At 40.2% G+C, this 14002-nt stretch overlaps 1 pseudogene; it reads right to left on the bottom strand.

Annotated features, from left to right (window-relative positions):
- Nucleotides 1-4082: 4082 nt before the first annotated feature.
- On the bottom strand, nucleotides 4083-4708 carry LOC117703241 (SPRY domain-containing protein 4 pseudogene; annotated as a pseudogene).
- Between the last annotated feature and the right edge of the window lie 9294 nt (nucleotides 4709-14002).

Here is a 14002-nt window from a genome sequence, read left to right as displayed (position 1 = left end):
CCCCTTAATTTTTTAAACTGGCAGTGCCAATATCTGGACAGAGCACAATATTTCTTCCCGTCTAGGGTCTAGAGTATCCGGGCGACCGTGCCTGGCTTAGGGTGGTGTTTATATTACTTTTATATTACCCGTCACTGAGGAAATCATATATACCATATTCATGTATGCCTCTGCTTTAGGTTTATAGGAGCTAAAAATTACTCCTATAATTACCCGTCGTTGAGGAAAACTTACATAGCATAATGATGTATGCCTCTGTCTTAGGATTATAGGAGCTCCAAACACTCTTACCCGTCATTGACTAACCGGCCATCATTGGCTCAATCTTTGGGCCCAGACCACATTCAGACCAAAGGACCTGTGGGCATGCACTAGATGCAGTTCTTCACAGTGGTGTGTATCTGCCATGATGAATAGCTGAGCTCGCTTAGAGCCATCCTGTGTGAGGGCAACCAATCTGCTTAAAATACAAGGTTCAAAGGTTAAAAGCAACATGATTACCCAAGCAATGTAGAAAATAAGTTTGGAAATGTAAGTATTTCAGTATCTAATACAACTGCTAATTAGCAGGGATCAGACACAAGTCTAGCCACTAGGTATATATTGGGTGACTTTAAGTAATGATAAAAAACACTCTCCAGTAAGAGTGGAGATTATATGTCAAGTTAAATCAGCTGGTTGATAAAGATTTTGAGCCATCTTTATTATTAGAATCATAATTATTAGGCTCAAGATCTATGTCCACTTGACTACCAGTCTTTCAGGCAGCTATGAGGCTCCACTTTCTTTTTCGGAAAAATGTAGACTGACCCAAGACCCCAAATTAAAACAGGATTGGGATAACACCAAGTATTGTGAAGGGGTCTCTCCACAAGACTCTGGCAAATGAGTTGAAAGTAACTGAATGCTAGTGGCAATCCACTGCAGACTGACCTTTAGCATCAGTTTGCAGAAAATTTAAAACAAGACAAAAGCAAGGTGTGCTTTTAATGACCTTGGGGTATACTCCCCCCTTTCTAGTTTAAAAAAGCCAATTTTTTAGAATTACTTGTAAAACCAGGGAAGAAGCACCATTAGCTGCTTTTTCCACACTCAGAGAGTTATGAAGATATTATCTTAAAGTTTCATAATCTCTCTTTTATAATTTCTTGTCCTTGAGGATAATAAGGAAATATCAGTAATATTAAATTGTCAACAAACATCTCAAATGTTTGACTGTAGCCAAATAACTGCAATAGCCAGTTCCATTACTTATCTTACTCTGATATGGAACAAGAAGCACAGGAAAATAATATAGGCAATAACTAATTATATTTTTAGTTGCTTCTGTTGTTAAAGTAGTTGCAAGTAAAAGGTCTAAAAAGTGTCAAGTCACATGTACATATTTTAAAAATGAGTAACATCTGTTTGTCAAAATTGATTACATATAAGTCTTTAAGGCTTAATACCATTATGAAAAAATTGAAGATATTGAGAACAAGTTTTTACAATTTAACTTGCACAGTTTTTAGAAATGATAAATTGTTGTCTTAAGTTATTACTATTTTGATGTTGTAAAGAATAAGACTGTATGGCCAATTATTTTTGAAAGGCCTAGAATATGTCTAGTACACAAATCTGCACTGGCATTGCCCTGTGGTTCAGGCAATCCAATGAGCTTTTAAATGTCTTATAAAGTTAAGAAACAGTACATGTTTCATAAATTAAGCTGTATTTTTATAAATAAAATTTGAGAATTAGCTATATCTAAAAAAGAAACTATTTTAAGCAATTATAAATCATGAGCCATATACTGGCTATGAGAATATAAATTGAAAGCTTGATTTTTTTTAGCATTTCAAACAGTGGCTACAACATATAATTTAATTATTTATGTTGAAGCAGGGAAAACTCAAGAAGATAAATATGTGATTTAATTACATATACTGTCTTCCCAAGAGATGAGGCATCTGTAAATATAGTAAATATAACAAACATCTTTTCTATGGGCTGCATGCACAGTAAATTTTAGGAAATATAAAAACATGCATAGAGAAAAACTGCAACAAATGTCCTTGGATACTCAACAATGATTATCAAATTTGCCTAAAAAGTTTGTCATGTAATAGGCCAAATATTATTATTTTTCAAAAACCAATTTAATTGTTATTTGGAATAAGGAATAATCCTTTTATCCAAAATGCTTTTAGGATTTTATCATATAATCTTGTATTAACACAATTATAATTTTATAATAGGATGTTTAAACTTTATTTGTAGATATAGAAAAATAAATCCACATTAATGGTTTCTTTTGTCAAAGGGCTGTTGTGGGCATGTGAGTAGTAATAACACAAACAACCAACAATTTATCATAGTCTATACAATCTATCTGTTGACAACCAACTGCTCACTCTATTTTCACCAAGATTATCTCTCCTTTATAGTTAATTGTCAAGGGGAATTAGAACTTGCATCCCTTTGAAAATATCAAACAGAGGTTTAAATCCTCCTATGGTAAACTTAAGATGAGGTTTTAGAAAATTAATATCTCTTAACAAGTTTTAAAAATCACTAAAGGCAAATCAATTCAAAAGCAAACCATTTTCTTCTTGCATGTACACTTACAAGCCAGAAGAGGGCACTAGATTCCACCACAAATGGTTGTGAGCCACCATGTGGTTGCTGGGAATTCAATTTTACACTTTTAAGTCCAGCCTTTAACGGCTGAGCCATCTCTCTAGCCCCAACTATCTATTTTTATTAGAATTTTCTGTGTCACAATCTGCTTAGGATATAACTGAGGTCTCAAATATTGAAAAGATACTGCCTTTAAATTTTTCTGGAGTAACAAGTACTCTCAAGTTCTTAAAGCTCATTATGTTGGAGCAAGGGCTTGTAGAAAAACTCCTTTAGAGAAATCCACTAATAAAGTATCATATAATGAATAATATACACTGAAAGATTTAAACTCTTAATTTCTAGTATCAAAGTAACAACATATATATATATGTGTATATATATATATATGTAATAAAGAAATTAACTATTCTTTGAGGCAAACATTTCTAATGATATCGCTTCATGGGCTCTTAAAAATTACGAATAAATTTACTGACTGCAAACCTCCCACCTTTAACAGAAATATAAAGGAATGGTATAAAAACATCTTTTATATCTACAATAATTCTATAAGCATTTACTGGAATGGCAGCTGGAGTAGGCAAGTTAGGCTGCAATGCCCCATTAGTTTCAAGAATCTTTTTTTTCCAGACAAGTCCGAACTGTATATTTTGCATACATATTCAACTAGTCCACCAGGTTTTCCTCAAACCAAAATACTACTTTTATTATGTTCACTCTCTGGCCAAGGGAGATGGGAGTTGTGGGTCTGAACAGGCTCCAAAATGGACTATGTAAAACTGCTGTCTTTTCTGGAGCTTTAAACTATGGCAGATACAAGGAAGGACCTTATCAAGGGTAATATTTCTGGCAATATATAGCCCTACATGAGTCTCTAGTATTTTTTTGTCACATAACTGTTACAATGGTTATGGCAAACTGCCTAGGTATCAGGTGTCCAGAGGACAGTTGGACTCAAGAGTGGACACAGCTACATCTGGGTTGGCCTGACATCTCTAGTGCTGAGGTACTACTGAGGGAATCAGAACCCAAGAATCTGAGGTGCATCAGAGAAAAGGCCAAGTCTGTGGCTGCCACTCCTTCAGCCAGAGGTAGAGAGCATTTACTCTAGATAATCTGGTGAACTCCCAAAACAAGTTACATGTGGATAAGGGAAAGATACATAGTCCTGAGAGACAGGACTCCAGGACTAAACAATCTCAGGTGCCTGGGCACAAGTAGAATGCAGGGCCTAAGGAAGTGGTCTAGGAGGAAATTCCCCCAATGATCTAGGAAACTGGCAAAGTTTGGCTGTATACCTAGCTCTTACAGAGTAGGGACCAGGGGAAGATGGCTACAGTATTGCACAAAGGATCTCAACAGAGTTCTGAAAACTACCAGTTGCTTGAGACAAAGTAAAATAGCTTTGGACACTAAGAACAGAAAGCTGACCATGAGTGTGATTCAGGGTCTTGGCCACATTAGAGACCCTTGGGCACTGCAAGTCCTGAATGGGTTAGCAGTTCTCCATCACAAAGAGCAAAAGCAGGTGCCACTGGACCCCAGAAATCTGTCTGTAGTGTGTGGACCACAGAGATCCAGCTCACATCCACCAGGCTCAGCTTCTTGGCCTCATAGTCCAGCAGCAGCCCCACCTTCTCTCGTTGCCCAATACCCTTAATTGGGGCTTTTTCATTAGCCAGCATGCTGTGCCACTTGTGCTGGGCATAGGAGAACACACAGGAACGATCATCAGCACCGACACAGCTGTTCCAGGACATGTCCACATCTGCCACTCCTATCTGGAACTGCTGGGAGCACTTCACTGTTACCTCCCAGTAGTGTCTGCCACTGGTGACTGGGGTGTCTACGAACACCACTGCCCACTCCTGGAAGCGCTCAAAATTCAGGGCCACCTTGGTGGGTTCCAGTCCCACCAAAGCATATTTGACATTCATGTCACCTCTGAAGAGTGCCAGAATGCTGTGGGCCGTAGTTTTCTCCCAGTTTGAAACTGATGCCTCTCCGGGACTCCCTGGTGGGGACCCCCCCTTAACTTGGTTCCCAAGCGGTACAAGTTCCAACAGCATGCAAAGGGCAGCGACCAGTTTCATAAATCTTAAGTTTGAACTTTGTTTTGGATTAATTTAATAACCAATCTTTTTTAGCTGAGTAAGAATATCACATAAAGGCCAATTTTATCCTCTAATAATTGTTACATACATTAGAGGAACCAAAAGCATCTCATTTTTAACAACTTTGGAAGGAAGCAGATGTAAAGGAATAAAAACAAATTGAACAATATTTTTGTCAGCAGGTACAGTTATAACTCATGGAGGGAAGTAGGCATAATTTTAATGTCTCTAGCATAATGATAACTCTCGGCCCAGATACTGTTGTAAAAAGATTTTGGGTCTTTGATTTATGCCTCTTCTCACAAGAAACAAGGTAAAAGACAAATTCCTCACTCGTTTCTAGGATCTGGTTGTGAACACACAGGACAAAAGGAATGCTTGAAACCTGAGCTGGAGAGCTCAGTCTGCATTGTCTAAAACCAAATGTAAAAGTTCTTAATCACCCGCCTGTTCAATGAGGTCTCCCTAGGCCTGAACTGCGCAATTTTTTTAAAACCTTAAATTTAAACGTTAAACTTTAAAAGATACCTGTTCTGTCTTTTTTTCTATAAACATGAACAAATCAAAAAATCTCAAACTCACGATTGAACTGCCAACTATAGCCAATGGAATATTGGCATTTTAACTATGTTTTTAAGCCTCTTTTGTGACATTAGACTATAACGATAATTTTGAGAAACAAAACCAATTTAACGATGTAAGCAATCTATTTTCTCTAAAATCAACACCAAGTAGATTACCTTTATGTTACAAAGTTTTGCTGCCAATTCTTATATATAAATACATGATATTGCAGCTTTTAATATCTCACTAAAGAGACATTGTTCTTAAATCTTATCTTTATACATCTGGTCTCTGAATGACTCTGGCCCTGAGTTACCGATCTTAAGCCAACTTTTGTTTTCAAGGTTATAAATTTTTAATCATATCCAATAACTTTAGGCCAATAATTTATAATCAAGACATGTAGAACATATTTATACCTTAAAAGCAATTAGAAACAAAATGAAGTGACAACACATCTTATATATTTAAACCAAACAAAATTTCTTGCTTTTTATAGCTGTAATTTCAAGATAAAAACACCTTATCACAGAGATATTTCTATGACAAACCACTCTTAGCTTCTTGTTGAATCCAAAAAACCTGCTGGTCCTTTTAAAAGTAGCTTATATGGACAATCAACTGTTACAAAAGCTTTTCCAGCTCAGCTCCACTCTTAGCTAAAGGTGTTAAGCAAACTTATCAGCCACTGCTCTGCATATTAACACTGCCTTTGAAAACCAAGTTAAACTAGACCAAGGGTTGGATCAAGCAATTTTAACGATCTTTTGAACATTAAACATAGAACTCCACAAAACATAGACGACAATCATTCAAATAATGAGACTAGTGGACAGAAAACACAATGAGACATGTGGACACTGGCGCACCAAGGGACAAACATATAAGACAGAATTATAGATACTACTCATTGCTCTGCCCTTTTTTGTTTTTCAAATTCTTTTAAACCCAGTTCCTCTCATCTAAGCCGCCTCTCTTGGGCCTACCAAATACTCTCCTTTTCCCAACTCACTGTCACCCCCTAGATGAGTTTAGCATCGGGTCGATGCTCACTCAATTCTAGACCAGTATCCATCTTACTCGCACATCCTGTATAAGAGCCATAACTTAGCTAGCATCCATGGCTTTCCTTGTTTACCAAGTGCTCCAAATACTATACTTTTTCTTCCATTTTCCATGGAGCTCCACCAAGCCAGTGTTTTCCTCTGCTGGTCTTCTCTTCTCAGATTCTACGGGTAGGCACCTGCAGCCATGAGTAACCAGGTTCCCCTGAGAGGAAGCCTAGGAATGAACAGGAATGGAGGGTGAGAGAAACATGGGGCAAAGACAAAGTATTCTCATCAAGGCCCAAAGTTTAATAATTTGCTTTCACATATAAAGGGGAAGCCCCCCAAAGTCTCTTCTCAGTTCAGCCCAGGGGCTGGGCAAGGAGATAACAGTCTGGAAGGTGTCAAGGCTAGCTCAGCATGCAGTCCATTCTTCTTAGCTCAGGTAGCAGGCTCCAAGGCACCAAGGCTGGATAAGCAATGCATCTCCTAGAATCTACTGTTGCTTGGTCCATTGTGGTAAATGACTCTACAGGCCTGCTCAGGCCTTGGGGAAGGGCAAAACCAAGCATTACCATCCCAAATGACCCAAGGCAGGGTCCCCTGAGAGACCCTGTCTCCAAAAATCAAGGTCTGAGAACAACACCCAAGGTTAAAATCTCACCTCCAGATGGACACATACACACAGATGTGCACCCACATATATATAAATACACACACACACACACACACACACACACACACATAAATGGGGACCAAAAATGCTCCTCAATACAGGAATAGTTAAACAACCCACTGTGTGCATCCATGAGTACAGTTCAAAATGAGAAGAGACAAACCATTGATGCTCTGAACAAGGAGGGATCCAAAGTTTGGTTGGTTATCACCTTTTAATTTGACATGTGAGTGTCCTGGTTCCAATGAGTGATTTTTGACCGAGACCTGGACACTTCATGTATCATAAGACTCTGGCCTATGTTCTGACATGGAGGTTGGAGGGGGAAGTGGCTTCTCATTGTCACAATGTGCTTGGAGATTCCTTGGTGTCCTTTGATACCACCCTAGTTGGGAGGGTCATTGTCTCCCTTGTGTGTCGTTCAGTGGCACTGTAGGGTCTAGTGGCCCTGGAATTCTGCATGATTCTTTGTGTATATACCTCTTTGGAAAGGACTTTTTTTCAGGTGAGAGATGCAGACCTAGTCCTAGTCCCTGCGCCTTCATACTCATGGTTGCTGGTAGCAGGTACTGAATTAAATCTTTTCCTCACAGTGAACAAATGTTTGTGACCCTTTGTGTCCCCAGCTGTGGGTTTACCTCTGGGTCCCTGTCAGTTTTTGTGCTGGTCCTTGGCTGTCTTTGTCATGCTAATGTCCAGAGCCTTGACCTTCACGTAGCAGGACACATAGAGGACAGGATTTTGTCCCTGTGGACTGTGGCATTTACTATCACCCTTTAGGTTTGTTCATGTGCTCTTGACTTCCCCAGTGTATGTCACCAGTAAACAAAAATTAATTATTATAATTCTTATTTATTTATTTATTTATTTATTTATTTATTTGCCAGGCAGAAATCCTATCCTTCAATGCATGGGTAACAGAGGATTCTGTAGGTCTTCCTGCAAAAAGAGCGAACAGGCCTACTTCTACTGTAGAACTTACCAGACATGCTGCCTCCAGTCCTACTTGAGGATCAGCCTCACCTACCAGTGTAGATGACAACACTAACTGGTCTCATGAGAATCACTGGCCAAGAATACCATGAATGCCAGTACGCTGTATGCAGACTCCCAGGGAAGCCATCTCTGCTGTCCACCTCCTTATTAAAACGTATGCATCTGACAATGTTTGTTTTTTTTTTCCACTGGGTTTTGCATAGTGAAGGGGTCTGTCCCAGTCTGGATGCAACCCTATGGCAGAGGAGTCTGGGCTCCTGAGTGACTTTCTGAGAGAAACTGACCAAGGACTGAAGGTGGGAGAATGCGTTGGAGATCAGGGAGGGAAGATATGTATTTAGGATGATTTATGAGTATCTATGTCATGTAGGACCCAGGGAGGCACCAGGGCAGGAGGGATAGGACAGTGGTGTAGTCTTGAAGACACAGTTATTTAAGGAGAGCTTTTAGACTTAGAGGAAGGTCTGCCCACAGCTTCAAACTGTGAGGCTAAATTGGCTTCTTGATTAGTGCAGAGGAAATTTGAATAATATATTCCTTTTCCTCCAACCCTTCCTGCTTCTTTTTTTTTCTTCTTCTTCTTCCTCCCCCTCTTCCATCTCCTCTTTCTCCTCTTCCTCCTACTTTTCTTCCTCTTCTTTCTTCTTTCTTCTTTCTTCTCCTCCTCCTTTTCTTCCTCTTCTTCTGAGACACAGTTTCTCTCTGTAGGCCTGGCTGTCCTGGAATTCACTCTGTTCCAGGTTGGTCTCAAACTCAGAGATCTGCCTGCTTCTGCCTCCTAAGTTCTGGGATTAAAAGTGTGAGCTGTCACCTCTTGGCTATAAAAAAATCTATTATTTTTAAACAACTCATTCTCTTTTTTTCCTGCTTCTGACAGTAGCTAGCTTTCTGATGATGGAATGTTTATTTATGGTCCTCCTGTGATTTAATTTTTCCATTAAGTTATTTATTTATTTACTTTACATCTTGATTGAAGCCCCCTATTCTCCCTGTCCCCCCTTACATGGCCCTTACCTCCATTCTCCCCCTTCTAAAAACAACTCATTCTTACTGTGTGTGTATCTATGATTTGTGTCTATATAAGAGTGGCCCATCATGTTTCTATAGATGTTGGAGAACAGCTTTGTACGATTGGTTCTTTTCTGCTGACTTAATGTGGGGTCCAGGGATTGAACCCATGTCCTCAGGCTTTCTGGGAAAGTCTCTTTATCCACTGAGCCACCTCCCTAGCCATAATATTTACTCTCCCTGACCATTTATTTATTTATTTATTTATTTATTTATTTATTTATTTTGAGACAGGGTTTCTCTGTGTAGCCCTGGCTATACTGGAATTCACTCTGTAGACCAGGTTAGCCTCAAACTCATAAATCCACGTGCCTCTGCCTCCCAAGTGCTGGAAATAAAGGCATGTGCCACCACTGGCTGGCAGTCTTCAAGTTTTCTTATTGCTCAGTGGGAAGTCTGCTCACGTCTGAAAGCCAATAGTCCCCAATGACATTAAGCTTTGCAACAATGTACCAGTAGGCTCTGTGTTCACCCCTGTGCACACACTATTACCACCCCATTCCCACATCTGCAACCAACTCAATCCTCCATTGCTACATAAGCAAGTACCCTTGCTCACCTTGCTGGTCCCATGTCTGCTCAGTGAGGGAACCTGTGTTTGGAGAAAGCCACACTAAGTGGCCATGTCCTCTCATACAACAGGGCCAATGATCTGGGAAAGTGCCACTCCAGACTTAGGTTTCAGCAAGAACATAGGTCTGACTTCCTCAGTGAAGATAGTTGTGAAAAGGCCTTAGCTAGGAGCTGGGAGGATTAGGAGCACTTAAACCTCATAGTAGAGATAATCGTACATGCACATACCTAGGATTTTGAATTCACCCACTTCAGCTTTCATCTGAAGGGAAACTAGCACAAGAGAGGACCCTGGCTTCCCCAAAACTCTCATTGGAAAGACATTAGGACAGAGAAATGCCAGTGTGGAAAAAGATCCTTCCTCAAGAGCTTCAACCCCAATCCAGATCACCAGCAAATAAGGAACACAGTGTCCACAGCGATCAATTGACATTTCAAGAGCATGGAAGACTTTGCCACTAGAAACACTGGGATGCTTTACACCATAGATTTTATGTAGAATGGGTACACAATCATGTTAGGTAGCTGTGCATCCTGGGTGTCTCAGTGCTTTTTATGTGTGACTTAGTCCATCATTCTTGTAACAGGAGCCAGTGACAGCTGATAACTCAGGAGCTATCATAAACTTCTGGGACAGGGCTCTCCAGCCACCTCTCAGGTTATTAATTAATTAATTTATTTATTTATCTTTTATCATTCCATCAACTATATTGTGTTAAGTAAGTATATCCTTGAAGTCTGAGGACATATCATACTCTATCATAATGGTTTCCTTTGTGTTCCCAGTGCCGGAGGCCTCTTGGTTGTAACTGCTGGTAAATCCAAACACAGCAGAGGCAGTTGTTTTCGAAAAATTTCATGGGCACTTCTCCTTCTTTGCAGTAGTTTTTTGAGATCTCTAAACTACTCAAGCATCTTTTCTCAGCACCATATCTAAATAACCAAAGGAGAGATCAATGACTTTCAGTTAGTGTTGCTGGATAATTCTGAACCTGGCATTCTACCCTATGGTCCCACCACTGTGACCATAGCAGGACACAGCCCTTAGGCTCCTCCTAGCTGCAGATTGGTAATACCATGCTTCTGCAAATAGCTGTTCCCGACTTTTTCCACCTGCCCATGTTTAGCTTTTCTCAAAGTATGATTGATCACTCATCAATGAAAGTAAACTTGTTACTTGTAAGGTATCAAGAGACAGTCACTACAAAGCTCACCAGACCTGTGTCAAGATACCCACATCAAGAAACTTACCTGGGGCTGAGAAGACAGCTCCACGCACATGCTATTTAGCCTGGTAGACCTGAGTTGATTCTAAGTCCCTGACAATGAAGGGAGACTACCAACTCCCACAGTTTTTTTTCCTCTGGTCTCCCATGCATGCACAGTGACACCCACATATGTGCTCTCCCCCCCCCCAGGTAAAAGTAAATAAAGGAATAGAAGTAAACAGCTATATAAAAAGAAATCTACCCCATGACTATGATTGAGTTGTTTGAGGAGGCAGGTTTTTTGGAACAAGACCATCAAGGTTTTATCCAGGCCTTTGGGTGACATTTAAAAAGCAATGTTTTTCAAGCCCTAGACTTTCAGAGTCCAAGAGAGAAAAAAGCTAGCTCTCTCATTTGTGTAGCCGCCCTGGAGACATTTTGCTCGCCAAATTCCAGAACATGAGGAGATGAAGAACTTCCTTGAGAGCTGCAGCAAAGCTTTTAAACTGCCAAGATGCCATTTTGGTCATTTCCCATGGTTCTGTTACCTGGTATCACTTGGGGTAGAAGACCAAGGAGAAGAAGAGCCAGCAGCAAAAGCCTCATGGTTCTTGGGAGGTAGGATATCTATTCAAACATCTAGAACACAGGTACAGTGTGAATGTGACCAAGACATTTATTGGCCTTTTTGTTGTGTTGGCAGAGGGATGGGCATTGAGCCCAAGAGAGACATAAACACACACCCAAGCAAGACACCAGCCAGTTGGCTGCTGTGTGGCCTGAGCACCTGAAACAGTCCCTGAGAGCACAAGCGAAGCTTGTAAGCCACAGAGCTGGAGGACATGTTTGGGAGTTCAGAGAGGGAAAATTCACCTTAGGTGTAAGGAGAAATAACAGGACAAGCTAATAATGAACAGATGATCATCCTGAAATGCTTGCCTTGGATTATTATATAATCTGCGATGAGTGTGCCCCATTAGCAAGGCTGTGGTGGATGTGATTTTAGGGAAGATTCCTTCTATTAATATGCTTTTCACATTATTATTATTATTATTATTATTATTATTATTATTATTATTATTATTCCTTTGCAACTACCACTGAGTTATAGCACACCCCTTTGTAGCAGATCTCTGTAGAGCTACAAAGATGTACTATCTCGTAGTGATACTCTATAGGCAAATAGATGGCTTCTTATGTCTTAATGATGACCCTATACGAATTCCTAAAATTATATCAATGATTACTAAGCTCTTTTATATCGGGACTGCTATTAAGTGCCTCAGGCTTGGACGAGACTGCAAAAAGAACTCTGCCAGTGTCCTGAGTGTTATCAGTTAATTGCTCTGAGAAAGAGTATCAAGACTTTCTCCTGCTCAGAGCACATTTCAAGAAGTTGTAAAAACAATTAACCTACATCACTATAGAGAATCCATGTTTTCTTATAGGTACCAGGATGGAAGAGAAAATTTTGCCTGGGTTTATCTATACAAAACTTCACTAATTTATAGTTTCAAACTTTTTGCAAACCTGTGGAACTAGACAGGTGATAAATGTCTAGCTAGATAATTAATTACTCCTAATTGATATTCATGTAAACATTCTGTGTTGTAAACTTCTATTTCAATTTATGACTTGAATTTTAGTGTGAACTTGTGATGAACCTTGTAACATGTGGCCATGTACTCTGAAAGATGTATAAGTTTTGAGGACAAAGAGATGAGAGTCAGAATGGTGAGTTAGAATAGTCAGTTAGTTAGAGTAGAGAGTTAGGTTAGTTAGAATAGAAGATAGAAATAGAGATTGAATAAGAAATTTTCCTTTTCCCAAATAGAAAAGAAGTTTTCCTTTTTCCCACTTAGGACCTTTCTGCTTTTCCCCTCATATAGCTTTCATAGGATACTTTTTACACTTAATAAACTCTATAGCAACTTTTCTAAGAGTCTTTTCTTCCTGAGACCCAGCTTCAAGTTAAAGCCCAGCAGTTATGGCTGAGACAGAGCAAAGGCCACATTGCCTAATCCTCTGCTGTTAGGCTACAGGTGTTAATCACCCTAGCATGCAGTCTCTTACCCTCAGAAGAAGTTTTTAGGATAGCACAAGGCTATTTACTTAACTCCTTGCTGGTCTTATGGCTTGGATGCAAGTGCCAGTATCTGGCCACAGGATAGCTGACTGCAGGTCAGCTACATTAGCATAGGGGCTGCCTGAGAAGAACCTGTGGGAGGAGGAGAAGAAAAAAGATGCAGCTGCAGCTCTCTCCCCCTCTCACACCCAAGCCAGGGCTGGCCCCCTGCATTTCTGGAGCCTCTGAACATGGACTTCGAAGAAGGTAAGTAGACTCAGATAGTACTCACAACTGGGTCTTGCATACCCCTTGACAAAGGAGTGCATGGTTATGAAGGGGGAGAAATAGTTTAAATTGCCTACTGCCATCAGCAGAGGCAGATAATAGGTGCCATCAGCACCTGGTCAGGTACCATCAGTACCTGGATTAGGCGAGGAGCCATCAGCTCTAGATTTAAATTGCCTATTGCATCAGCAGAGGTGGATATTAGGTGCTATCAACCCCTGGTTAGGTACCATCAGTACCTGGATTAGGCCAGGATCTATCAGCACTGGCTTTAAATTGCCTATTGCATCAGCAGAGGCAGATGATAGGTGCCATCAGCACCTGGTCAGGTACCATCAGTATTTGGATTAGGCCAGGAGCCATCAGCTCTGGCTCTAAATTGTCTACTGTCATCAGAAGAGGCAGATACTAAGTGCCATCAGTGCCTAGCTGTTTTGCTAGAAGCTATGAGCACCCATCTTAGGTCAGGAGCCATCGGTTCTGGGTTGTATGACTTTTGTGGGTATCTTTCTGGATGGGACAAAGTGAGTCTACAGACAGAGAGTTCTTTACAGATGTTATCAAATATACTCTCAAGAAAAAAGGCATTGAGGTTAGCACTAGCCAGCTGACTGACTTTCTTCAGTTTATACAAACACTCAGTCCCTGGTTCCCAGAGAGGGGAAGTTTACATGTGGATACATGGGAGAAGGTGGGGTTGGATATTAAAAGCTGGTTTACAGAGACTGGAGGATTAGGTATGCCCCCTACAATATTTGCTGTTTGGAATGTGCTTAGGATGC

The sequence above is a fragment of the Arvicanthis niloticus genome, chromosome 2 (genome assembly GCF_011762505.2).
Source record: "Arvicanthis niloticus isolate mArvNil1 chromosome 2, mArvNil1.pat.X, whole genome shotgun sequence".
In the NCBI taxonomy this organism is placed as follows: domain Eukaryota; kingdom Metazoa; phylum Chordata; class Mammalia; order Rodentia; family Muridae; genus Arvicanthis; species Arvicanthis niloticus.
Note: the sequence above shows the minus strand (reverse complement) of the source record. Positions and strands in the feature narration are given on the sequence as shown.